The following is a 24,188-nucleotide window of genomic DNA, read 5'->3' on the forward strand; positions in this document are numbered from 1 at the left end:
CCTGGTGCGTTCCGTTTTTTTTTTTATCCGCCCGGCGCTCCGCTCGTTGTTGTGAGCGTCGCTCCTCTGCCCCCTCTGCCCTCCGCATGCTGTTGGAGGGCGACTGCCTCCAATCGCTTCCTTCACGAGCCTCCTCCTCCTCCACAGGGGCCGATCTTGACGCCGCTGGTACCGGCTATCGGCAAGTCCAATCGGCTCCACATCCTCCAGTAACCCCATCAGCTCCATCTCTTCTCCTGCCCGTGCCGCGTCCGTTTAGCCCCCCCCCCCCCCGCCGCCGCCGCCGCCTCAACCCCTTCCTCTATCCGGCCAAACAGAAGCCGCACGCGGTGGCTGGGCACGCGGGCCTACGCGTATTACACAGACACGCGAAGCATGCACGCATCGCCAATGCTTAAGCTCGGACAGCTGCTCAATTAAATAGCACAATGGCGGCATCCAAACGCAATGTCCTTGAGTCTGACATTAGCCGTAGGGTTTTTTGGGGAAACACGTCATAATAGCAGCCAGAAAAGCAGCAAGAGAGCAGCAAGAAAGGAAAATTTTAAAAAAAATTGAGCACAAACTAAACAGAGACGCTGCTGCGAGGGTAATCAACTTCGCGTAAATCATCGGTGCCAAACGACGCCGATCCCACTCTTTTGTTTCCGAAGCGCTCGTTACGTCGAAATTGCGGGAGATGATGATGACGACGATGATGATGGTGGCGATCATGATGATGATTTTTTTTTGTAATGGTCATTAAGCAAGCGAAAGTGGCGACGCTGCTGCTGCTGTTGCTGCTGCATGAGCACGCATTACAAAACAAATAAAATCGATAAATGTGTCACTAGCACCGCTATTGGCCAGATGAAATACAACAGGTGACGTTTCGAGACAGTGGCTCTCCTTCACAGCACAGAGATCATCGCCACTTACAATTCGATCATGACGACGAGAGTCATCGTGAAAGTCATCACCATCGCGATCATAATATTTCCAAGATGATCGAGGATCATTGCTAATTCAAGTTATCATTGTCATTGCAAAAAGGTGATGAAGAGCATTATTGGTGATGATTATGCGAATCATTACAATGATCGTGATGATAATGATTGTATGCTCGTGGTTACGATCATGATGTGTATAAAATGATGATTAATGATGAGGTCAATGATTACTGTCATCATCAGGACGATTATTGACAAAGACGCTTCTATTTCAGCTGCTGCTGGTGAAGATAACCGTGCTGATGCTGTTTCTACGCGGCCTTTAGAGATTGGTCCGCATACACGTCGCTGTAAGAAATCCACATTGTGCTGTACCGACGGACACAGTGGCCCACAGCTTTATATAAACTAATTATAAAACAATACGAAACTAGCTTTTTTATTTCACCAGGTAAGGCACACTGAGCGATGTAGCTCTTTTTGAGAAGCGACATGCCCACAAACGAGAACTCAACGAAGTGGATTATGAATTGGAAATGTATCGCAGCCAAATACTATGAACGCATAATGTTGGTTACAAATGTGGAGGGGAAAACCGAAGGACCCCGAGAGAAATCCGCACGACCACGTGGAGAGAGGCACCGCAAACTCCAAATATACAGCAGGCATCGACATGGTCGGGATCGAACGCACGACTTCCTGTATACCAGGCGAGGTAGTTAACATCTCCTAGCTACCGTGATGATGATGAGAGAGAGAGAGACACGCAAACTCCAAATACACAGCAGGCGTCAGGGTAGGGATCAAACCCACGACCTCCTGTATACCAGGCGAGGTAGTTAACATCTCCTAGCCACCGTGATGATGATGAGAGAGAGAGACACACAAACTCCAAATACACAGCAGGTGTCGACAGGGTCGGGATCGAACCCACGACCTCCTGTATACCACGCGAGGTAGTTAACATATCATAGCCACCGCAGCGCCCCAGTGGAGACGGAAGAGACCGGGAGACTCTCCCGTGATGACCTGGGAAGCTGAGACGACGGGAGACGGGAATAGACGTTTACAGCGTCACCCTCCAGCAGGGAGCCCAGGGAGGACCTGGCGCTTCAGCTAAACTAACAACACGGTCAACACAAATATCAAATGTTCCCAACGAACAACTACAGCGACGAGTACAACAAGCTGGCTGGTCATTCCACTAAGGGAGCCTCGTCACTGTTGGGTTGTTATTTTGTTTTGTTATTCGGGGTATGTATTGACGGAATCGCAGTAAGAAATTTGTGTGGAAGATAAACAAGAAAACGTGAAAACGGACGCACGTGGTCAATGGAAAATGGAGGAATGGCCCCGATCGAAACATCATAGGAGCGCTACAATAATTGCCAGTGGTGGTCACTTAGTGCTTTAGTTAAATTAGCAGTGAGTATGGTGAGACAACAGTGAGTGACCGAGTGAAAGAGAGGGAAGATGAGTGAATGCGCAAGTGGGTGGGTGTGTGGGTGAGTGGGTGGGTGAGTGGGTGAGTGGGTGGGTAAGTAGTTGAGCGAGTCTCGAGAGTGAACATATTGACGACGGAGTAAGCAGATGCTCGAGTGAGCGAGTAAGCACGTGATCAAACGAGTGACCGAGTGAGTGATCTAAATATCAAGCAGATAAGTCTGTGAGTGAACGAGGAGCGATCATTACGGGTGAGCATTGGACGTTACTCGTGAGCAGTGCATGAGCACAGCTATCTTGCAGCCGATTAGGTTGGCTGTCTGGGCTGGCTGAGCTGAGCTGGCTGGGCTGGGTGCGATAACTCGCTGGCTGGATGGGTTGGCTGGGCTGTCCTGGGTGGGTGGGCTGGCTGGCTGGGCTGGGTGGGCTGGGTGTGGCTGAACCGGGCTGGGGTGGCTGGACCGGGCTGGGGCGGCTGGTTGAGCCACTAAAGGGCCAGCCATGGAGGCGCTATTTTTAGCTGCGGCACACCGAGAGGTGTAAATTTGCACGGCGCTCATCATTTTTCACTAGGGTCCTGGGTTGGCTGGCGAGGGGGGGGGGGCCCGGGAGGAGAGAGGGATGGGGGAGGGTGTTGGGCAATGCGGGGGTGGTGGCATTGGTTGTAGAGCAGAAGTTGAGTGGTGGGTGGTTGGTGAGTGGGGGTGGGTGGTTAGTGAGTGGGGGTGGGTGGTTGGTGAGTGGGGGTGGGTGGTTGGTGAGTGGGAGTGGGTGGTTGGTGAGTGGGGGTGGGTGGTTGGTGGGTGGGGGTGGGTGGTTGGTGAGTGGGGGTGGGTGGTTGGTGAGTGGGTGTGGGTGGTTGGTGAGTGGGGGTGGGTGGTTGGTGAGTGGGGGTGGGTGGTTGGTGAGTGTGGGTGGGTGGTTGGTGAGTGGGGGTGGGTGGTTGGTGAGTGGGGGTGGGTGGTTGGTGAGTGGGGTTGGGTGGTTGGTGTGTGTGGATAGGTGGTTGGTGAGTGGGGGTGGGTGGTTGGTGAGTGGGGTTGGGTGGTTGGTGAGTGGGGGTGGGTGGTTGGTGAGTTGGGGTGGGTGGTTGGTGAGTGGGGTTGGGTGGTTGGTGAGTGTGGGTGGGTGGTTGGTGAGTGGGGGTGGGTGGTGATGGAGGGGGGTGGTATGGGAGGTGCATTGGGAACAATATTACATGGCAATGCTGGCTGTGTGGGGAACATGGGCTGGCGAGTCCGTCTCTTGTGGCCGCGCAGAAGCTAAATATACGCACGGTGCGCGCGCGCGCGCCTCTCTCACATCATCAACTGTGTCTTCCAGGACGCCCACGACCCAGTCTCCTGGAATGCGCCGATCTCATCGGGGCTTGGAAGCTAAGCAGGGATTTTTTGAGCCTGGTTCGCGATTGTGATGGCGGAGGACAGGAGCGGGGTGGGGGGTGGTGGGGAGAGACCGGCTTTAGAATGCCAAGACGTTGCAGGCTTATCGGCTGCGACGTTTGGGCACGAGATGGCGGTGGAGCAAGTTTGGATCGCGAAACCCACCTGAATGACCGATAACTTCTTTCGCGCCGTACGTAGCCAACCACGTGCTAAGCGCATGTCGACGCAGTGTCGTGGGTGTCAGAGCCTCGCACGTGCCATGGGGGTCCCTCCGGGATTGCCCGCTTTGCTCTGTGACAAACGAAGCCAAACTCGCACCAGTGACGGAACTCGTGGATTGACATCGCGCAACATCAACAGCAGCAGCAGCAGCCAGGACCCTCCTGAAAAAAAAAAACCTAAACAAAATAAATCTTGAGTCTCACCGAGGCTCTGCTGCATCAATAAAGGTGAACGTATTGCCCGGCCTACGATTCATCTGCCAGGTCTCGGAAGCTAAGCAGGTTTATAGCCCGGGTGGCGCTTGCATGGGCGGCCGTCGTCCGTATAACAGGTGCTATAGGCTGCGTGGCTACTACGTTTGATGGCTGCGCAGGATAATTCACTGAACTCCTCTGCGTCTCACGCCCTCCCTCCTTCGCCAGCTCTCACTGCCCAGCGTGTTGAAGTGGGGTCAAACATGTCCATGCGACCCCACCCCCTCCCCCGCACGGCGTGGCGGGGGAGGGGGGGTTCATCCAGCAGTGGACTGGCAGTGGAGCAGAGCACGTGCGTTATGATGACGACGGTGATGACGACGAAGACGACGATGATGACGATGATGACGACGATGATGACGATGATAATGACGGTGATGACGACGAAGACGACGATGATGACGATGATAATGACGATGCCAACACGGAGTATCGCTCAATCGTGCGCGTACGTTTGCGGGTGGGAAATGAGTAAATAAAAGCGGCAGGGAAAATATTGTCGAGGTGTCGAGTTTAAAATAGTTATCGCTGGAGCGTGTGTGGGTGAGAGTGTCTGTGTGTGTGTGGGTGAGAGTGTGTGTGTGTGTGGGTGAGAGTGTCTGGGTGTGTGTGTGGGTGAGAGTGTCTGTGTGTGTGTGGGTGAGAGTGTCTGTGTGTGTGTGTGGGAGTGTCTGTGTGTGTGGGTGGGAGTGTCTGTGTGTGTGTGGGTGGGAGTGTCTGTGTGTGTGTGGGTGAGAGTGTGTGTGTGTGTGTGAGAGTGTCTGTGTGTGTGTGTGAGAGTGTCTGTGTGTGGGTGAGAGTGTCTGTGTGTGTGTGGGTGAGAGTGTCTGGGTGTGTGTGGGTGAGAGTGTCTGGGTGTGTGTGGGTGAGAGTGTCTGTGTGTGTGTGAGAGTGTCTGTGTGTGTGTGTGAGAGTGTCTGTGTGTGGGTGAGAGTGTCTGTGTGTGTGTGGGTGAGAGTGTCTGGGTGTGTGTGGGTGAGAGTGTCTGTGTGTGTGTGGGTGAGAGTGTCTGTGTGTGTGGGTGGGAGTATCTGTGTGTGTGTGTGAGAGTGTCTGTGTGTGTGTGGGTGAGAGTGTCTGTGTGTGTGTGGGTGAGAGTGTCTGTGTGTGTGTGGGTGAGAGTGTGTGTGTGTGTGTGAGAGTGTCTGTGTGTGTGTGTGGGTGGGAGTATCTGTGTGTGTGTGTGAGAGTGTCTGTGTGTGTGTGGGTGAAAGTTTCTGGGTGTGTGTGTGTGAGAGTGTCTGTGTGTGTGTGGGTGAGAGTGTGTGTGTGTGTGTGAGAGTGTCTGTGTGTGTGTGGGTGAAAGTTTCTGGGTGTGTGTGTGTGAGAGTGTCTGTGTGTGTGTGTGTGAGAGTGTCTGTGTGTGTGTGTGGGTGAGAGTGTCTGTGTGTGTGTGAGAGTGTGTGTGTGGGTGAGAGTGTCTGTGTGTGTGTGTGGGTGAGAGTGTCTGTGTGTGTGTGGGTGGGAGTATCTGTGTGTGTGTGTGTGGGTGATAGTGTCTGTGTGTGTGTGAGAGTGTCTGTGTGTGTGTGTGGGTGAGAGTATCTGTGTGTGTGTGGGTGGGAGTGTCTGTGTGTGTGTGTGGGTGAGAGTGTCTGTGTGTGTGTGTGGGTGAGAGTATCTGTGTGTGTGTGGGTGAGAGTGTCTGTGTGTGTGTGTGGGTGAGAGTGTCTGTGTGTGTGTGGGTGAGAGTGTCTGTGTGTGTGTGGGTGAGAGTGTCTGTGTGTGTGTGTGGGTGAGAGTGTCTGTGTGTGTGTGGGTGAGAGTGTCTGTGTGTGTGTGGGTGAGAGTGTCTGTGTGTGTGTGGGTGAGAGTGTCTGTGTGTGTGTGGGTGAGAGTGTCTGTGTGTGTGTGTGGGTGAGAGTGTCTGTGTGTGTGTGTGGGTGAGAGTGTCTGTGTGTGTGTGTGGGTGAGAGTGTCTGTGTGTGTGTGTGGGTGAGAGTGTCTGTGTGTGTGTGTGGGTGAGAGTGTGTGTGTGTGTGGGGGTGGGAGTGTCTGTGTGTGTGTGGGTGAGAGTGTCTGTGTGTGTGTGGGTGAGAGTGTCTGTGTGTGTGTGGGTGAGAGTGTGTGTGTGTGTGGGGGTGGGAGTGTCTGTGTGTGTGTGGGTGAGAGTGTCTGTGTGTGTGTGGGTGAGAGTGTCTGTGTGTGTGTGTGGGTGAGAGTGTCTGTGTGTGGGTGAGAGTGTCTGTGTGTGTGTGGGTGAGAGTGTCTGTGTGTGTGTGGGTGAGAGTGTCTGGGTGTGTGTGTGTTAGAGTGTCTGTGTGTGTGAGAGTGTCTGTGTGTGTGTGGGTGAGAGTGTCTGTGTGTATGGGTGAGAGTGTGTGTGTGTGTGTGAGAGTGTCTGTGTGTGTGTGGGTGAGAGTGTCTGGGTGTGTGTGGGTGAGAGTGTCTGTGTGTGTGTGTGAAAGTGTCTGTGTGTGAGAGTGTCTGTGTGTGTGTGTGAAAGTGTCTGTGTATGTGTGTGTGTGAAAGTGTCTGTGTGTGTGTGTGAGAGTGTCTGTGTGTGTATGGGTGAGAGTGTCTGTGTGTGTGTGTGGGTTATAGTGTCTGTGTGTGAGAGTGTCTGTGTGTGTATGGGTGAGAGTGTCTGTGTGTGTGTGTGGGTTATAGTGTCTGTGTGTGTGTGTGAGAGTGTCTGTGTGTGTGTGGGTGATAGTGTCTGTGTGTGTATGTGTGAGAGTGTCTGTCTGGGTGTGTGGCTGAGAGTGCCTGGGTCTGTCTGTGTGTGGGGGGAGCGGTAGTGGTGCTCTACGAACACTGTGACCCGGGTTCAATTCCCGCTCATGGCCAACAGCAGTGACAATTATCTGAATCGGTCTTGGGCCTCCCCTAGGTCGACTCAGCCTCAAATGAGTACCTGGTGCGGTGTATCAACATCACCACGTGGGTTCGACCCCGACCCTGACGACGCCTGCTATGTATTTTGAGTTTGTGGGTCTCTCATCATCATCATCATCATCACGGTGGCTAGGAGATGTTAACTACCTCGCCTGGTGTGCAGGAGGTCGTGGGTTCGATCCAGACCCTAGCGCCTGTTGTATATTTGGAGTTTGTGGTGTCTCTCTCTCTCTTCCTGTGGTCGCGTGGATTTTTTCTCCGGGTCCTCCGGTTTATCCCTTCCACATTGAGAATCAACATCGCGCACTTAGAGTGTTTGGCTGCGAAAACATGTCCACGTGGTGATGATGATGATGATAAGCCGCTCCGTTGAGCTATCATTCGTGATAGCCAGGTCGCGTCTGACAAAGAGCTATGTAGCTCAATGGGCCTTACCTGGTGAAATAAATGAAATAGTTGATAGTTCTAGCGCCCTCTTAGACGATCGGACCCAAATTCGACTTGTGTAACCCAGACACTCGACACGTTCGTCAGTAACACCGTGGCGCCTTGAATGGAACAGACGTTTCAGGCGATGATCCTTCTTCACGGCGTATACGCGACGGACGTGTTGAGTTGCCGTTGTTGCTGCTAATTGTGCACCACGGGGTCAACGTAGCAGCATCAGAAGCAGCGGCAGTGGCGGAGGCAGTATAACCAAACAGTGAAGTCAACTCCGCGTGAGACGCACGCACCGCAGCAGAGGAGGGTGGATGGATGCCAGGCTTCGAAAGCGGCAACAGCGGCGCGCTAGGATAAAAACACTCACAGCTCATCTGACGATTTAAACAAGTGTCCCACGACGTCTAGACACGCTGTGGGTGTCTCTTAGTCACGTCTAGACACGCTGTGGGTGTCTCTTAGTCACATCTAGACATGCTGTGAGTGTCTCTTAGTCACATCTAGACACGTTGTGGGTGTCTCTTAGTCACGTCTAGACACACTGTGGGTGTCTCTTAGTCACATCTAGACACGCTGTGGGTGTCTCTTAGCCACATCTAGAGACGCTGTGGGTGTCTCTTAGTCACATCTAGACATGTTGTGGGAGTCTCTTAGTCACATCTAGACACACTGTGAGTGTCTCTTAGTCACATCTAGACACGCTGTGAGTGTCTCTTAGTCACGTCTAGACACGTTGTGGGTGTCTCTTAGCCACATCTAGACACACTGTGGGTGTCTCTTAGTCACATCTACACACACTGTGAGTGTCTCTTAGTCACATCTAGACACGCTTTGGGTGTCTCTTAATCACATCTAGACATGTTGTGGGAGTCTCTTAGCCACGTCTAGACACGCTGTGAGTGTCTCTTAGTCACGTCTAGACACGTTGTGGGTGTCTCTTAGCCACATCTAGACACGCGGTGGGTGTCTCTTAGCCACGTCTAGACACGTTGTGGGTGTCTCTTAGTCACGTCTAGACACACTGTGGGTGTCTCTTAGCCACATCTAGACACTCTGTGGGTGTCTCTTAGTCACATCTAGACACGTTGTGGGTGTCTCTTAGTCACGTCTAGAGACGCTGTGAGTGTCTCTTAGCCACATCTAGACACGCTGTGGGTGTCTCTTAGTCACATCTAGACACGTTGTGGGTGTCTCTTAGCCACGTCTAGACACGCTGTGGGTGTCTCTTAGTCACGTCTAGACACGCTGTGGGTGTCTCTTAGTCACATCTAGACATGCTGTGAGTGTCTCTTAGTCACATCTAGACACGTTGTGGGTGTCTCTTAGTCACGTCTAGACACACTGTGGGTGTCTCTTAGTCACATCTAGACACGCTGTGGGTGTCTCTTAGCCACATCTAGAGACGCTGTGGGTGTCTCTTAGTCACATCTAGACATGTTGTGGGAGTCTCTTAGTCACATCTAGACACACTGTGAGTGTCTCTTAGTCACATCTAGACACGCTGTGAGTGTCTCTTAGTCACGTCTAGACACGTTGTGGGTGTCTCTTAGCCACATCTAGACACACTGTGGGTGTCTCTTAGTCACATCTACACACACTGTGAGTGTCTCTTAGTCACATCTAGACACGCTTTGGGTGTCTCTTAATCACATCTAGACATGTTGTGGGAGTCTCTTAGCCACGTCTAGACACGCTGTGAGTGTCTCTTAGTCACGTCTAGACACGTTGTGGGTGTCTCTTAGCCACATCTAGACACGCGGTGGGTGTCTCTTAGCCACGTCTAGACACGTTGTGGGTGTCTCTTAGTCACGTCTAGACACACTGTGGGTGTCTCTTAGCCACATCTAGACACTCTGTGGGTGTCTCTTAGTCACATCTAGACACGTTGTGGGTGTCTCTTAGTCACGTCTAGAGACGCTGTGAGTGTCTCTTAGCCACATCTAGACACGCTGTGGGTGTCTCTTAGTCACATCTAGACACGTTGTGGGTGTCTCTTAGCCACGTCTAGACACGCTGTGAGTGTCTCTTAGCCACATCTAGACACGCTGTGGGTGTCTCTTAGTCACGTCTAGACACGTTGTGGGTGTCTCTTAGCCACATCTAGACACGCTGTGGGTGTCTCTTAGTCACGTCTAGACACTCTGTGGGTGTCTCTTAGTCACATCTAGACACACTGTGGGTGTCTCTTAGTCACGTCTAGACATGTTGTGGGAGTCTCTTAGTCACATCTAGACACACTGTGAGTGTCTCTTAGTCACATCTAGACACGCTGTGAGTGTCTCTTAGTCACGTCTAGACACGTTGTGGGTGTCTCTTAGCCACATCTAGACACACTGTGGGTGTCTCTTAGTCACATCTACACACACTGTGAGTGTCTCTTAGTCACATCTAGACACGCTTTGGGTGTCTCTTAATCACATCTAGACATGTTGTGGGAGTCTCTTAGCCACGTCTAGACACGCTGTGAGTGTCTCTTAGTCACGTCTAGACACGTTGTGGGTGTCTCTTAGCCACATCTAGACACGTTGTGGGTGTCTCTTAGCCACATCTAGACACGCGGTGGGTGTCTCTTAGCCACGTCTAGACACGTTGTGGGTGTCTCTTAGTCACGTCTAGACACACTGTGGGTGTCTCTTAGCCACATCTAGACACTCTGTGGGTGTCTCTTAGTCACATCTAGACACGTTGTGGGTGTCTCTTAGTCACGTCTAGAGACGCTGTGAGTGTCTCTTAGCCACATCTAGACACGCTGTGGGTGTCTCTTAGTCACATCTAGACACGTTGTGGGTGTCTCTTAGCCACGTCTAGACACGCTGTGGGTGTCTCTTAGTCACGTCTAGACACGCTGTGGGTGTCTCTTAGTCACATCTAGACATGCTGTGAGTGTCTCTTAGTCACATCTAGACACGTTGTGGGTGTCTCTTAGCCACATCTAGACACTCTGTGGGTGTCTCTTAGTCACATCTAGACACGCTGTGGGTGTCTCTTAGCCACATCTAGAGACGCTGTGGGTGTCTCTTAGTCACATCTAGACATGTTGTGGGAGTCTCTTAGTCACATCTAGACACACTGTGAGTGTCTCTTAGTCACATCTAGACACGCTGTGAGTGTCTCTTAGTCACGTCTAGACACGTTGTGGGTGTCTCTTAGCCACATCTAGACACACTGTGGGTGTCTCTTAGTCACATCTACACACACTGTGAGTGTCTCTTAGTCACATCTAGACACGCTTTGGGTGTCTCTTAATCACATCTAGACATGTTGTGGGAGTCTCTTAGCCACGTCTAGACACGCTGTGAGTGTCTCTTAGTCACGTCTAGACACGTTGTGGGTGTCTCTTAGCCACATCTAGACACGCGGTGGGTGTCTCTTAGCCACGTCTAGACACGTTGTGGGTGTCTCTTAGTCACGTCTAGACACACTGTGGGTGTCTCTTAGCCACATCTAGACACTCTGTGGGTGTCTCTTAGTCACATTTAGACACGCTGTGGGTGTCTCTTAGTCACATCTAGACACGTTGTGGGTGTCTCTTAGTCACATATAGACATGCTGTGGGTGTCTCTTAGTCACATCTAGACACTCTGTGGGTGTCTCTTAGCCACGTCTAGACACGTTGTGGGTGTCTCTTAGTCACATTTAGACATGCTGTGGGTGTCTCTTAGTCACATCTAGACACTGTGGGTATCTCTTAGTCACATCTAGACACGCTGTGAGTGTCTCTTAGTCACGTCTAGACACTCTGTGGGTGTCTCTTAGCCACGTCTAGACACGTTGTGGGTGTCTCTTAGTCACATCTAGACACGTTGTGGGTGTCTCTTAGCCACTTGTGGACCCTCTGTGGGTGTCTCTTAGTCACATATAGACACGCTGTGGCTGTCTCTTAGTCACATCTAGACACGTTGTGGGTGTCTCTTAGCCACTTGTGGACCCTCTGTGAGTGTCTCTTAGTCACATCTAGACACGTTGTGGGTGTCTCTTAGCCACATCTAGACACACTGTGAGTGTCTCTTAGTCACATCTAGACACGCTGTGAGTGTCTCTTAGTCACGTCTAGACACACTGTGAGTGTCTCTTAGTCACATCTAGACACGCTGTGGGTGTCTCTTAGTCACATCTAGACACACTGTGGGTGTCTCTTAGCCACATCTAGACACACTGTGGGTGTCTCTTAGTCACATCTAGACACACTGTGGGTGTCTCTTAGTCACGTCTAGACACACTGTGGGTGTCTCTTAGTCACGTCTAGACACGTTGTGGGTGTCTCTTAGTCACGTCTAGACACACTGTGAGTGTCTCTTAGTCACATCTAGACACGCTGTGGGTGTCTCTTAGTCACGTCTAGACACGCTGTGGGTGTCTCTTAGTCACATCTGGACACGCTGTGTGTGTCTCTTAGTCACATCTAGACACACTGTGGGTGTCTCTTAGTCACATCTAGACACACTGTGGGTGTCTCTTAGTCACATCTAGACACTCTGTGGGTGTCTGTTAGTCACGTCTAGACACGCTGTGGGTGTCTCTTAGTCACGTCTAGACACGCTGTGAGTGTCTCTTAATCACATCTAGACATGTTGTGGGAGTCTCTTAGCCACGTCTAGACACGCTGTGAGTGTCTCTTAGTCACGTCTAGACACGTTGTGGGTGTCTCTTAGCCACATCTAGACACGCGGTGGGTGTCTCTTAGTCACATCTAGACACGCTGTGGGTGTCTCTTAGCCACGTCTAGACACGCTGTGGGTGTCTCTTAGTCACATCTAGACACACTGTGAGTGTCTCTTAGCCACATCTAGACACGCTGTGGGTGTCTCTTAGTCACATCTAGACACGCTGTGGGTGTCTCTTAGCCACATCTAGACACTCTGTGGGTGTCTCTTAGTCACATCTAGACACACTGTGGGTGTCTCTTAGCCACATCTAGACACGCTGTGGGTGTCTCTTAGTCACGTCTAGACATGCTGTGGGTGTCTCTTAGCCACGTCTAGACACGCTGTGAGTGTCTTTTAGTCACATCTAGACACGCTGTGGGTGTCTCTTAGTCACACCTAAACACGCTGTGAGTGTCTCTTAGTCACATCTAGACACCCTGTGGGTGTCTCTTAGTCGCGTCTAGACACGCTGTGGGTGTCTCTTAGTCACATCTAGCCACGCTGTGGGTGTCTCTTAGTCACATCTAGACACACTGTTGGTGTCTCTTTGTCACATCTAGACACACTGTTGGTGTCTCTTAGTCACATCTAGACACACTGTTGGTGTCTCTTAGTCACATTTAGACACGCTGTGGGTGTCTCTTAGTCACATCTAGACACGTTGTGGGTGTCTCTTAGTCACATATAGACATGCTGTGGGTGTCTCTTAGTCACATCTAGACACTCTGTGGGTGTCTCTTAGCCACGTCTAGACACGTTGTGGGTGTCTCTTAGTCACATTTAGACATGCTGTGGGTGTCTCTTAGTCACATCTAGACACTGTGGGTATCTCTTAGTCACATCTAGACACGCTGTGAGTGTCTCTTAGTCACGTCTAGACACTCTGTGGGTGTCTCTTAGCCACGTCTAGACACGTTGTGGGTGTCTCTTAGTCACATCTAGACACGTTGTGGGTGTCTCTTAGCCACTTGTGGACCCTCTGTGGGTGTCTCTTAGTCACATATAGACACGCTGTGGCTGTCTCTTAGTCACATCTAGACACGTGGGTGTATCTTAGTCACATCTAGACACACCGTGGGTGTCTCTTAGTCACATCTAAACACGTTGTGGGTGTCTCTTAGTCACATCTAGACACACTGTGGGTGTCTCTTAGTCACTTCTAGACACTCTGTGGGTGTCTCTTAGCCACATCTAGACACGCTGTGGGTGTCTCTTAGTCACGTCTAGACACGTTGTGGGTGTCTCTTAGTCACGTCTAGACACGTTGTGGGTGTCTCTTAGTCACATCTAGACACTCTGTGAGTGTCTCTTAGTCACATCTGGACACGCTGTTGGTGTCTCTTAGTCACATCAAGACACGTTGTGGGTGTCTCTTAGTCACATCTAGACACTCTGTGGGTGTCTCCTAGTCACATCTAGACACTCTGTGGGTGTCTCAGCCACGTCTAGACACTCTGTGGGTGTCTCTTAGTCACATCTAGACACGCTTTGGGTGTCTCTTAGCCACGTCTAGACACCCTGTGAGTGTCTCTTAGCCACATCTAGACACGCTGTGGGTGTCTCTTAGTCACATCTAGACACTCTGTGGGTGCCTCTTAGTCACATCTAGACACGCTGTGGGTGTCTCTTAGCCACATCTAGACACACTGTGGGTGTCTCTTAGTCACGTCTAGAAACGCTGTGGGTGTCTCTTAGTCACGTCTAGACACGCTGTAAGTGTCTCTTAGTCACATCCAGACACGCTGTGGGTGTCTCTTAGTCACATCCAGACACGCCGTGGGAATTCGGACGGCTACAGTGGCGTTATCTCCGCTACGTGTGTGAATGGGCGAGCGTGCAAGTGGGCGATCTGGTGAGTGAGTGGGTGAGCAGGCCAGTGGGCGAGTGGGTGAGTGAGTGGGTGAGTGAGTGGGTGATTGAGTGAGTGAGTGGGTGAGTGAATGGGTGAGTGGGTGATTGAGTGAGTGAGTGGGTGAGTGGGTGATTGGGTAGGTGAGTGAGTGAGTGGGTGAGTGGGTGAGTGAGTGAGTGGGTGAGTGGGTGAGTGGGTGAGTGAGTGGTGAGTGAGTGAGTGGGTGAGTGAGTGAGTGGGTGAGTGAGTGGGTGAGTGAGTGAGTGGGTGAGTGAGTGAGTGAGTGGTGAGTGAGTGAGTGGGTGAGTGAGTGAGTGGGTGAGTGAGTGGGTGAGTGAGTGGGTGAGTGAGTGAGTGGCTGAGCGGGAGAGCGGCTGATCTGATCCGCTTCTCCTCTCTCTGCTCTCCTCTGATTTCCCCTCTTTCACAGACTCGCGTCTAGCCTCCCGACAACACCCGCTCCTGTCCCCCCCCCTAATCCCCTCTTTCTCCACCCTCCCATCTCTCTCCACCCCCCCCAAAACACACACCACCCTCCCACAACCTTCCTTATTCCCTAACTTAATTAAGTAGCAGCCTAATTGCCTCTGTGCACACTTGCGTGCAAAATGTGTCCCGCGAATACCTGGCCCGCTATTTTGAGTTCTCTGTGTGTGTGTGTCGTTGTGTGTGTGTCGTTGTGTGTGTGTCGTTGTGTGTGTGTCGTTGTGTGTGTGTGTGTCGTGTGTGTGTCGTTGTGTGTGTCGTTGTGTGTGTGTGTCGTTGTGTGTGTGTCGTTGTGTGTGTGTGTCGTTGTGTGTGTGTTGTGTGAGAGTGGGGAGCGGTAGTGTAGCGGTCAGCGCGCTGCGCTACGAACTTGGCGAACCAAGTTCGATTCCCGTTCACGGCCATCACCGGTGACGATTATCTGAACCCGTCCTGGGCCTCCCCTCGGTCGACTCAGCCTCAAATGAGTACCTGGTGCGGTGTGTAGTAAACATTGCCACTGGGGGAGGCAAAGGCGGCCGGGCATGGTGCTGGCCACCCACCCCCTCGTGTGCCGTGCCGGCCTTCATAGGTGCTCGCTAACAGCACTTGCCCCTACAGTCCTTCGGAGGCTATACGGGGGATCTTTATCTTTGTTGTGTGAACAGCCCCGCAGCTCATCACGCGGAGTTTGTTGCTGCAAAACTTTCCCGAAAGGTAAAACGGGAATGAGTTAAATAATTAAAAATATCTACATCGGGGTGGAGGAGGTGGGGGCGGGCGGGCGGGTTATTTCATTAATTAAGGGGGGCCCGGTACCGTAATTGCTTCACGACAGGAACGAGATGGGCATTTGATTGCAGCGCTCTCTGTGATTTCGTGATTGTTGAAACGGTGCCTGCAGCCAGCTGAGACGCGCTCAGACACTCACGCGCGACTACTAAAGTCGCCCCGTTGCAGCCTTCGACAGACTATTGGGAGAAAGTGAGCTTAGCGAGCGCCTAAAACATCAACAAATAAAGGTCACAATTGCCACCCGCGGTAGCGTCGCTCACGCCCATGCTAACCTTGTGTCCCCCGACCCCCGCGGTGTGGTGATATTCACGCGCGACACTCATTTGAGGCTGAGTTGACCCAGGATGTGCCCGCTACTTGTGTGAGCGGGAATCGAACTCGGGTGTGCGGGTGTTTCGTAGCGCAGGGCGCTAACTGCTGCGCCTCCGCTCCTCGTGACAGTCACTGGCACGTCTATAATATAGCCTGCGTGTTGTCTCCAATACCCTATCTGGGAGCCCAGTTCACTATCGCTTGTGACACTTTTGTTTACCCGGGAATTCCTCAGCGCATCTCAAAAGAGTCTATATTGCAGGAGGGTCGTTCCGCTAATTTCTCATTATTGTTTTTTGAGACAGGTGCAACAAAGGCTGCTGTTGCTGCTGCGGTTGTGATCTCAATCGAGTGATTTACGGGTAATTTGTTCGGCATCGGAACTTGCTAGGGCCCACACGGCAAAGGATCGTGCCGTTCTCTCAGAGATCCGAACGAAGCTTTTGTGCTGTCATCCGAAGCCGATGGACCGAAAATGGGTTTAATTTTTTTATTTATTTGAGAACTAAACTTATAATAACCTCTGGTTCTTTCGGTAAAGTCACGTAGATAGAAAAAAATAATAAAATAACAGGACGTTTCGGTCTCAACACAAGCGTCCGTCATCAGGTGAGAAGTAATTATCTGCTGTTGTGGCTTTATAAAGGCACGGAAGAGGGGGGTTTGTAGAGCCGTGGGTTGCAGGAGTTGCGACCGAAACGTCGTGTTATTTTAATTTTATTTTTTCTACCTACGTGACTTTACCGAAAGAACCAGAGAGTATGGATTCCTGCATTCACGAAAAGCTTCAAATCAAGATTAAACTTATAATATTAATAATTTGAAATCTCCTCTTATTCAAATAAAAAAATTTATTTTGATCCGTCAACAGATGCGTTTCATCATCAATAGCCCCTACTGGCATCAAGTGCCGAGGTAAACGCATAATTTATTTTACAGCCGCCTCCTCATTAAAGTTAAATCGTAAATATTTGTTGCGTGTAAATAGTGGGAAAATGTATTCCAATCACACCAGTACTGGGTGTGTGGGAGGGTGAGTGTGGTGAGCTGGTGGTGAGCAGGTGAATGGGTTAAATGGATGAGAAGATGAGCGAGTGGGGGGGGGGGAAGGGTGGTGAGCAGGTGAGTGGGTGAGTGGGTGAGCGGGTGAGCGGGTCGGTGAGTAAGATGAATGGGCGAGCAGGCAAGTGGGTGATCGGGTGGGTGAGTTGGGTGAGCGGGCCAGTGGGTGAGTGAGTGAGCGGGTGAGTGAGTTAGCGGGAAAGTAGGTGAGCGGGTGAGTGAGTGGGTGAGCGGGTGAGTGAATGGGTGAGCCGGCCAGCGAATTCACGAGCCGGCAAGTGGGCGAGCGGGTAAGTGAGTGAGTGAGCAGGTGAGCGGGTGAGCGGGTGAGTGAGTGGGTCAGTGAGTGGGCGAGCGGGCAAGTGGGTGAGCGGGCAAGTGAGTGAGTGAGCGGGTGGGTGGGTGAGCAGGAACGTAGGCGAGCGAGCGAGTGAGTGGGCGAGTGGGCGAGCGGGCAAGTGGTTGAGCGAGTGAGTGGGCGAGCGGGCAAGTGTGAGTAGGATGACTTCTGCACCGGGGAGAGCACCTGACCGGCTCGAAATAGCCGCTCGGGGCTCTGAGTGACGGCGCCAGCTGCTGACAGCGGCGGCACGCCGAGCGGAGCGGCACGGCTCGGAGCGGAGCGAGCTGCGGGGAAATTCGCGGATTTATTCCGAATGCCAGCGCCTCCGGAGCACAGAGGGTGGCTGATGGGACACGGGGAGCTGGTGGGATATGGGGAGTGGTGGGACACGGGGAGTGGTGGGACACGGGGAGTAGTGGGATATGGGGAGTGGTGGGACACGGGGAGTGGTGGGACACGGGGAGTGGTGGGACACGGGGAGTGGTGGGACACGGGGAGTGGTGGGACATGGGGAGTGGTGCTGGACACCCACCCCTTCGTGTGCCGTGTTATTTGCGAACAACACTTGCCCCAACAGCTTGTCGAGGCAACACTGGGGATCTGTGTTTGTCTTTGATATATGATCATTATTATTCGCTTGAAAGTGAATTTCTGTTCAAATGAGCGTTGAGGCACTGGCGTTCATTTCCCGTTTACAGCCACGAGACACGGCTGGTAGTGACCACAACCACAGCGATAGGTATACTGGATGTGGTGTGCCGAGTACTTTTAATATTTTCCGGGTGGCTGAACGACCGGAGCAGGTGGCACACGACTAAGTAGTGACCACAACCACAGCGAGAGGCACACTGGATGTGGTGTGCCGACCGGGATGGGGGGCGGGGGGGTTGTGCGTGTGTGGGGGGGGGTCGCTGTTCCAAAGGTCATCGGCGGCGATGAGTCCCGGCACGCGCGCGGTGGCGGCCGGCGACCTTCGACCCGGCGGCGGCGATGACGCGAGGCGACGCCGCCCGTCCCCCTCCTCGCGAGAAGGGGGACGAGTCCGAGTGGTACACAACTAAATAAATAAGTACACGACAGATGGAAAAAAAACACGCGTGCGCGCGCCCTCAAGGGGGGGCGAGGGGGCGGGGAGGGGGGCAATGAACGAGCGTCGAAGATCGCCGCACGCGGTGGGGGGCACGACGCCTCTTGGATTGGCGGCTCGATCCCCCGGAGGGTGACGGGGAGCTCTTGGGCCGCTGTGCGATCGAGCCCTGCCCGGACTTGGTGCCCAGGCGCACGACAACCTCCGTGCTGAAGAATTCGCCCATGTCGGACCGTGGCCAGGAGAGTTATCCCGGCGCTCCAGCACCTCCACCGCCACTACAGGGAGGGCAGACGGACAGAGCGACTTCAGTGAAGCTTTCCACCTTCGTGGTAACGCTGAGCCGGGCACCACAATGCGACGAATTTCTCGTTCGATCTCTTCTGCGTAGGCGGGTAGAGCAGGGTGGATGGCACGTGACTGGTCAGGAGCCCCAGTCCAGAGCGAGAAGTATACTGGATGCGGTGTGCCGCGCGGAGACATATATCCTTGGGTGGTCTGGTAGAGAGCGCGGTGGGTGGCACACGACTGGCAATGGACCACAGCCATCGCGAGATGTAGCCTTGATGTGGTGTGCCGGGTGGGGGAAATATATCCTTGGGTGGTCTTTTAGAGAGTTCGGTGGGTGTCACACGACTGGCAGTGGATCACAGCCATCGCGAGATGTAGCCTTGATGTGGTGTGCCGGGTGGGGGAAAAATATCCTTGGGTGGTCTGGTAGAGAGTGCAGTAGGTGGCACACGACTGGCAGTGGACCACAGCCATCGCGAGGTGGAGTCACCGACGCCACAGCTGAGACTCAACTTATTCGATGACTCCCTGCTCCCAAAGGCGTGGCCCTGTTCTAATTTGTTTTTATTGCCGATGTTCTACGTGATGTAAGTCGTTATCTGTTGCGCGGAGAGGCTGGTGGGGTGGGGTGGGTAGTGGGGGGGTGCAATGTGCGTTTTGTTATTTATTTAATTATTTGCTTTCTGTTCGCTGCCTTCTCCGTCTCGTTTGTCCGTCCGTCCGTTGTTCGTCCGCACCGGGCGCTATCGCGCGGAAGCATTCGGGGAAGGGGGTGGCCGCTATCTGGAGGAGGAGGGGAGGGGGGCGCGCACGTGTTGCGCTAAAAATACCCCGACGGCGAGACGAGGCGGCGGCGTCGGCCACCGCTCGCCACGCCGGAGGACGCACGGCACAGGAATGACGACAAACGACGCCACTGGCACCACCGCCACGACCGCCACCGCAACTGCCGCCACCGCTACCATCGCCACGACCGCCACCGCTACTACCACCACGACCGCTACCACCACCACGACCGCCACCGCCGCCACCACCACCACCGCTACCACTTCCACCACCGCGACCACTACCACCACCACCACCACCGCTACCACTGCCACCGCCGCCACCACCACCACTGCCACCACCGCCACCACTGCAGCCACCACCACTACCACCACCACCACCGCTACCACCACCACTACCACCATCACTACCGCTACCACCACCACTACCACCACCACCGCTACCACCACCACTACCACCACCGCAGCCACCACCACCACCAAAGGGGCTTCGTTTGTCGCTGAATATTCTCCGGGCTGCTGGTTGGTCCCAGGCGTAGCGAGAGGATGTTGGATACTGGACGTTGTGTGCTGGGTGCGGGAAAACATTGTCACGTGGTCGACCCGGAGAGATCCCCCTGAAATTAATCCCCGAGTTTCATCACAATGATGATAATAATGATGATGATTTCACTATGTAACACGATTTTTGTTCCTGGGTAGAAGTGTTATTTTCTAATTGCTTATGCCTCAAAAGTATAGAAAATGGCTATTATTCCCCACAAACTTTGCTTTTGTGACCAGTACTTTACGTGAAGTAATGACACAAATGCACACCACGTTTTCTCATTGAAAATAGGTACATTTCAAAATATCATGGTCCTGGTCACAAAAGCAAAGTTTGTGGAGAATAAACAGCCATTATCTGTACTTTTGAGGCATAAGCAATTAGGAAATAACACTTACTACCCAGGAACACAAAAAAATGTTGTTACACAGTGTAATCATCATCATCATCAGTGTCTTCTAAGATGACGCATAAACGCTGAGATATCACGAAACCAATGAGGGTTGCCTTCCCGCGTCAACAGTGAGCCCATGAGCCAAACGGTTGGACGGTACCAACAGGGGGTGGAAAATACTTCCAGTGTCCACCACGTGCGGTGTTCACCACGTGCAGTGTCCACGACGGCCAGTATCAACCATTTGTAGTAGCCAACAGCAGGGGGGACAATTGTGAGCGTGATGTACTGTCAGTTTTATAGAACGCCTCCCACCCCCGCTGCCTCGCTATTACTTTCACTTTGGTCACGGTGGTTTTTCCCCCCTATCAAACATACTGCGGTGATTTTTTTTGTCCGTCCATTCATCATTCAAAGCTACCTCGGTGACCTTGCTATCATGCATATATGTTTTGATCTAGGGATCAAATGTTCCGGGGGGGGGGGGGATAAAGAAAAAAAACATTGGTAGCACTTACCACCTTACGTACTAACCGATAAGCCATTTTCGGGCTGATAGGCTAAGCTAAAATGTTTAAACTTGCCACGCAACGTTGTGAACGAAGACAAACAGCGTGCAACGGTGAGAAGGCCTGGACACACCGAGCTACGGTCGACGTCAAGGTGGAAGTCCGATGAATGTCCGCTGGATACACTGCGAATTTTAGATATGGGCCGCTCACATTGATGCCGCCAAAAGCTGATCCACCTGGGTTAAGACATCAATGACAACCTGGTAATCCTCCATCAAACACGACGACGGTGAGTGCTCAACAAAGACAAAGCTCCTTCGCAGACGTTTTGGGCAAGTGCTGTTCGCGAGCAGCGCCTATGAAGACCGTCACGGCACACGAGGGGGGTGGGTGGCCAGCACCACGCCCGGCCGATATTGTCTCCCTAGTGGCGATGTTTACACACCGCACCAGGTACTCATTTGAAGGCTGAGTCGAACCAAGGGAGTCCCAGCACCGATTCAGATAATCATCACCGGTGGTGTTGGCCGTGAGCGGAAATCGGACTCGGGTCGTAGGGTTCGTAGCGCAGCGCGCTAACCGCTGCACCACCGCTCCCCAACAACAACACTCACACAAGTACCCACGGTCACAACACTCCATCCACAGCAGCGGTCCGCACTCTCTCTCGATGGCTCTCCCATCGCCACACAGCCAACCCCTCACCTCTTCAGCCCCACTGCTCACCCAACCTCCCTCCCCCCCACCACTAAAACCCACCGCCCCCACCCCAACTGCAGAAATGTCACCCGCAGTCAATCGTTCCACTGTCCACTCTTGTGACCTTCTTCTGCCTGTACCCGCTCGCATCCATCTCGCCCCCCCCCATCTCCTCCTCTCCACAACTCCCCTTAGCCACCCGCCATCACCCCCTCCCAAAAAGGCCGTCTGGCTGTGCAGCCCTCTAACTGTCCCCTCCCTCCCCTCCCTCCCTCCCCTCCCCTCCCTCCCCCTCCCTCCCCTCCCTACCCTCTCCCTCCCCTCCCCAACACGGATTGTAAAAAAAAAATCTCGCAACTCTACTGGCAGCGCGTGAGTCGGCGTGGGTTAGTCTGCAGTGCATCGACCGACGGGACGCTTCGCCTGGGAAAAGCCAGCTGGTCTGGCTTTGAAAACCCCAAGAAGATCCAGGAGGGTTTTTTTATTTTCTTCTTCTTCTTCTAATCCACACACACACACAAAATAAGAAAGCCGCTGGTCGAAATTTATTTGGTAAACATTTACTTTCTGCGTCGTTTCATCTGTTCTTTTTTTTTCTGAGTCATCTGCATTTTTTTTTCCACCCGTCTCTTTTTTTTTCCAGCTTCTTCTTCTGCCCGTAAAGTTTACTTTTGTTGGAAACGGTGAAGAGATTTGTTCTTGATTTTGTTTTTTTGGGGTAGTGGTGGTGGGGGGGTGGGTTGGTGGGTGGGTGGTGGTGTTGGAGGTGTGGGAGTTGGGTTGGTGTGGAGGGAGGGAGATAGGAAGAGGGAGAGAGAGAGAGAGACAGAGGAGAGGAGCGATATTTTCTTTTCGTGTGAGATCGAGAGAAAATCGCCCGACTGGCACGGGTGACGACAAGGCAAGAGAGAGAGAGGGTGAAGAGAGAGGTCCTCCTCGAGCTGGTAAGTTCGTTAGCCCTGGGGGGGGGGGAGCAGGCGTCGCGATAACCGTGTAAAAGTTGACCCTTAATACATTCAACGTTTTGGTTGAAATTTATCTGTATGCATACGTGCACGATGAACTTCTTTCGCGCCGTGCGATGCCAACCGTGCTCATCGGAGATGACAACAAAGTAACCCGTTAAAAAAAAAAGACAAAGCGCTTCCAAAATAAATTAGTTGTCAATGTCTATGATGTGAAAAAAGCACCGCTTCGGTGGATGGTCCTAATATCGCAAAGGAACAGCGTTGTGCCGCCGTAGGAGACTAAGCCCCCGCGAAAAAAGAGGCGGTCGAGGTTGATCGCGGAGGGCTCTTTTGCCCAAAAGCATTGAGACGTTAAAGCCCCGCTAAAAAAGGACGCCACGTGTTGTGCGTCGACAAAACGCGTTTTGTCGCGACAGCTACCACCACCACCACCACCCTTCCGCTTCCATCACCGCCAACGAAACGCTTCCTGTGGACGAGCGCGCGTTGGGGGAGTCGTGTGTACACGCATTTGTCCTCTCATCTCGTTTGATTCTTGACTGAAGTCTGTGACAGCGGTGGGATGGATGGATGGATGCTGCTGCTGCTGTGGAGGTGGTGGAAGGGTTAGCGGCGCACTTGGCCTCGCAAACTTAAAGGCTGCCGCCGCCTCCCCCCCCATCCAGCAGTGGATTCGGCAACAGGCGTCGCGTGGGGTGTTCGTGCGCACCGCACGTTGAACTTCTTTCGCACCGTACCGTCGGCAGCCGTGCGCACGATCGGAGGTGCGGGAAAACGCGTGTTCCCTGGCGGGGTGAAGTGTGGGCATTTCCACATCTTCCGAGACGTCTGGCTCAATGCGTGGAAGAGTAGGCCAAATACACTGCGCCAGAGCGCCCTCACGGGGAGGCACCTTCCGCACGGCGGTGGCCTGAGCGAGCACTTGCAGGGCCGCGCCTTTACCGCGTGCATTTGCCGACTAAGCGCGTCTGATCTTCAAGAGATAAAATGTTGCTTTCATATCTGTTTGTAAAGTGTTGATGTAAGTGAGCTTAGCCGTTAATCAAGTCAGATGGCAGTACATCAAGTAGGTTGTCTGTGTCGGGGCGTGTGTCTGTGTGTGCGTGTGGGGAGCGGTAGTGTAGCGGTTAGCGCGCTGCGCTACGAAAGCTGGCGACCCGGGTTCGATTCCCGCTCACGGCCGACACCAGTGACGATTATCTGAACCGGTCCCGGGCCTCCCCTAGGTCGACGCTGCCTCAAATGAGTACCTGGTGCGGTGCGTAAAAACATCGCCACTAGGGAGACAAAGGAGGCCGGGCGTGGTCCTGGCCACCCACCCCCTCGTGTGCCGTGCGGGACTTCATAGGTGCTCGCTAACAGCACTTGCCCCAACAATCTGTTAAGGCTACACGGGGGATCTTTGTCTTTGTGTGGTGAACAGTTCAGTATCGTCCCCACTTTGTGTAGTGAACAGCTCAGTATCGTCCTCACTTTGTGTAGTGAACAGCTCAGTATCGTCCTCACTTTGTGTAGTGAACAGCTCAGTATCGTCCTCACTTTGTGTAGTGAACAGCTCAGTATCGTCCTCACTTTGTGTAGTGAACAGCTCAGTATCGTCCTCACTTTGTGTGGTGAACAGTTCAGTATCGTTCTCACTCTGTGTGGTGAACAGTTCAGTATCGTTCTCACTTTGTGTGGTGAACAGTTCAGTATCGTCCTCACTTTGTGTGGTGAACAGTTCAGTATCGTCCTCACTTTGTGTGGTGAACAGTTCAGTATCGTCCTCACTTTGTGTGGTGAACAGTTCAGTATCGTCCTCACTTTGTGTGGTGAACAGTTCAGTATCGTCCTCACTTTGTGTGGTGAACAGTTCAGTATCGTCCCCACTTTGTGTGGTGAACAGTTCAGTATCGTCCTCACTTTGTGTGGTGAACAG

General features: G+C 52.9%; 1 protein-coding gene across 2 annotated transcripts in view; it reads left to right on the forward strand.

The window, feature by feature from the left end:
- Window positions 1–22,053: 22,053 nt before the first annotated feature.
- The window catches only part of LOC116953609 (myocyte-specific enhancer factor 2C-like), a 118,214-nt gene continuing 116,079 nt past the window's right edge, over window positions 22,054–24,188 (forward strand). The window contains exon 1 of one of the 2 annotated variants that reach the window (XM_076075155.1): window positions 22,054–22,246. The gene's annotated coding sequence lies outside the window, so the exon portion shown is untranslated. The remainder of the gene's footprint in view (window positions 22,247–24,188) is intronic. The other variant, XM_032973955.2, reaches the window with a different exon arrangement.

Source organism: Petromyzon marinus, chromosome 52 (assembly GCF_048934315.1).
Source record: "Petromyzon marinus isolate PM22_M1 ecotype Great Lakes invasive population chromosome 52, UKy_Petmar_22M1.pri1.0, whole genome shotgun sequence".
Taxonomy (NCBI): Eukaryota; Metazoa; Chordata; class Hyperoartia; order Petromyzontiformes; family Petromyzontidae; genus Petromyzon; species Petromyzon marinus.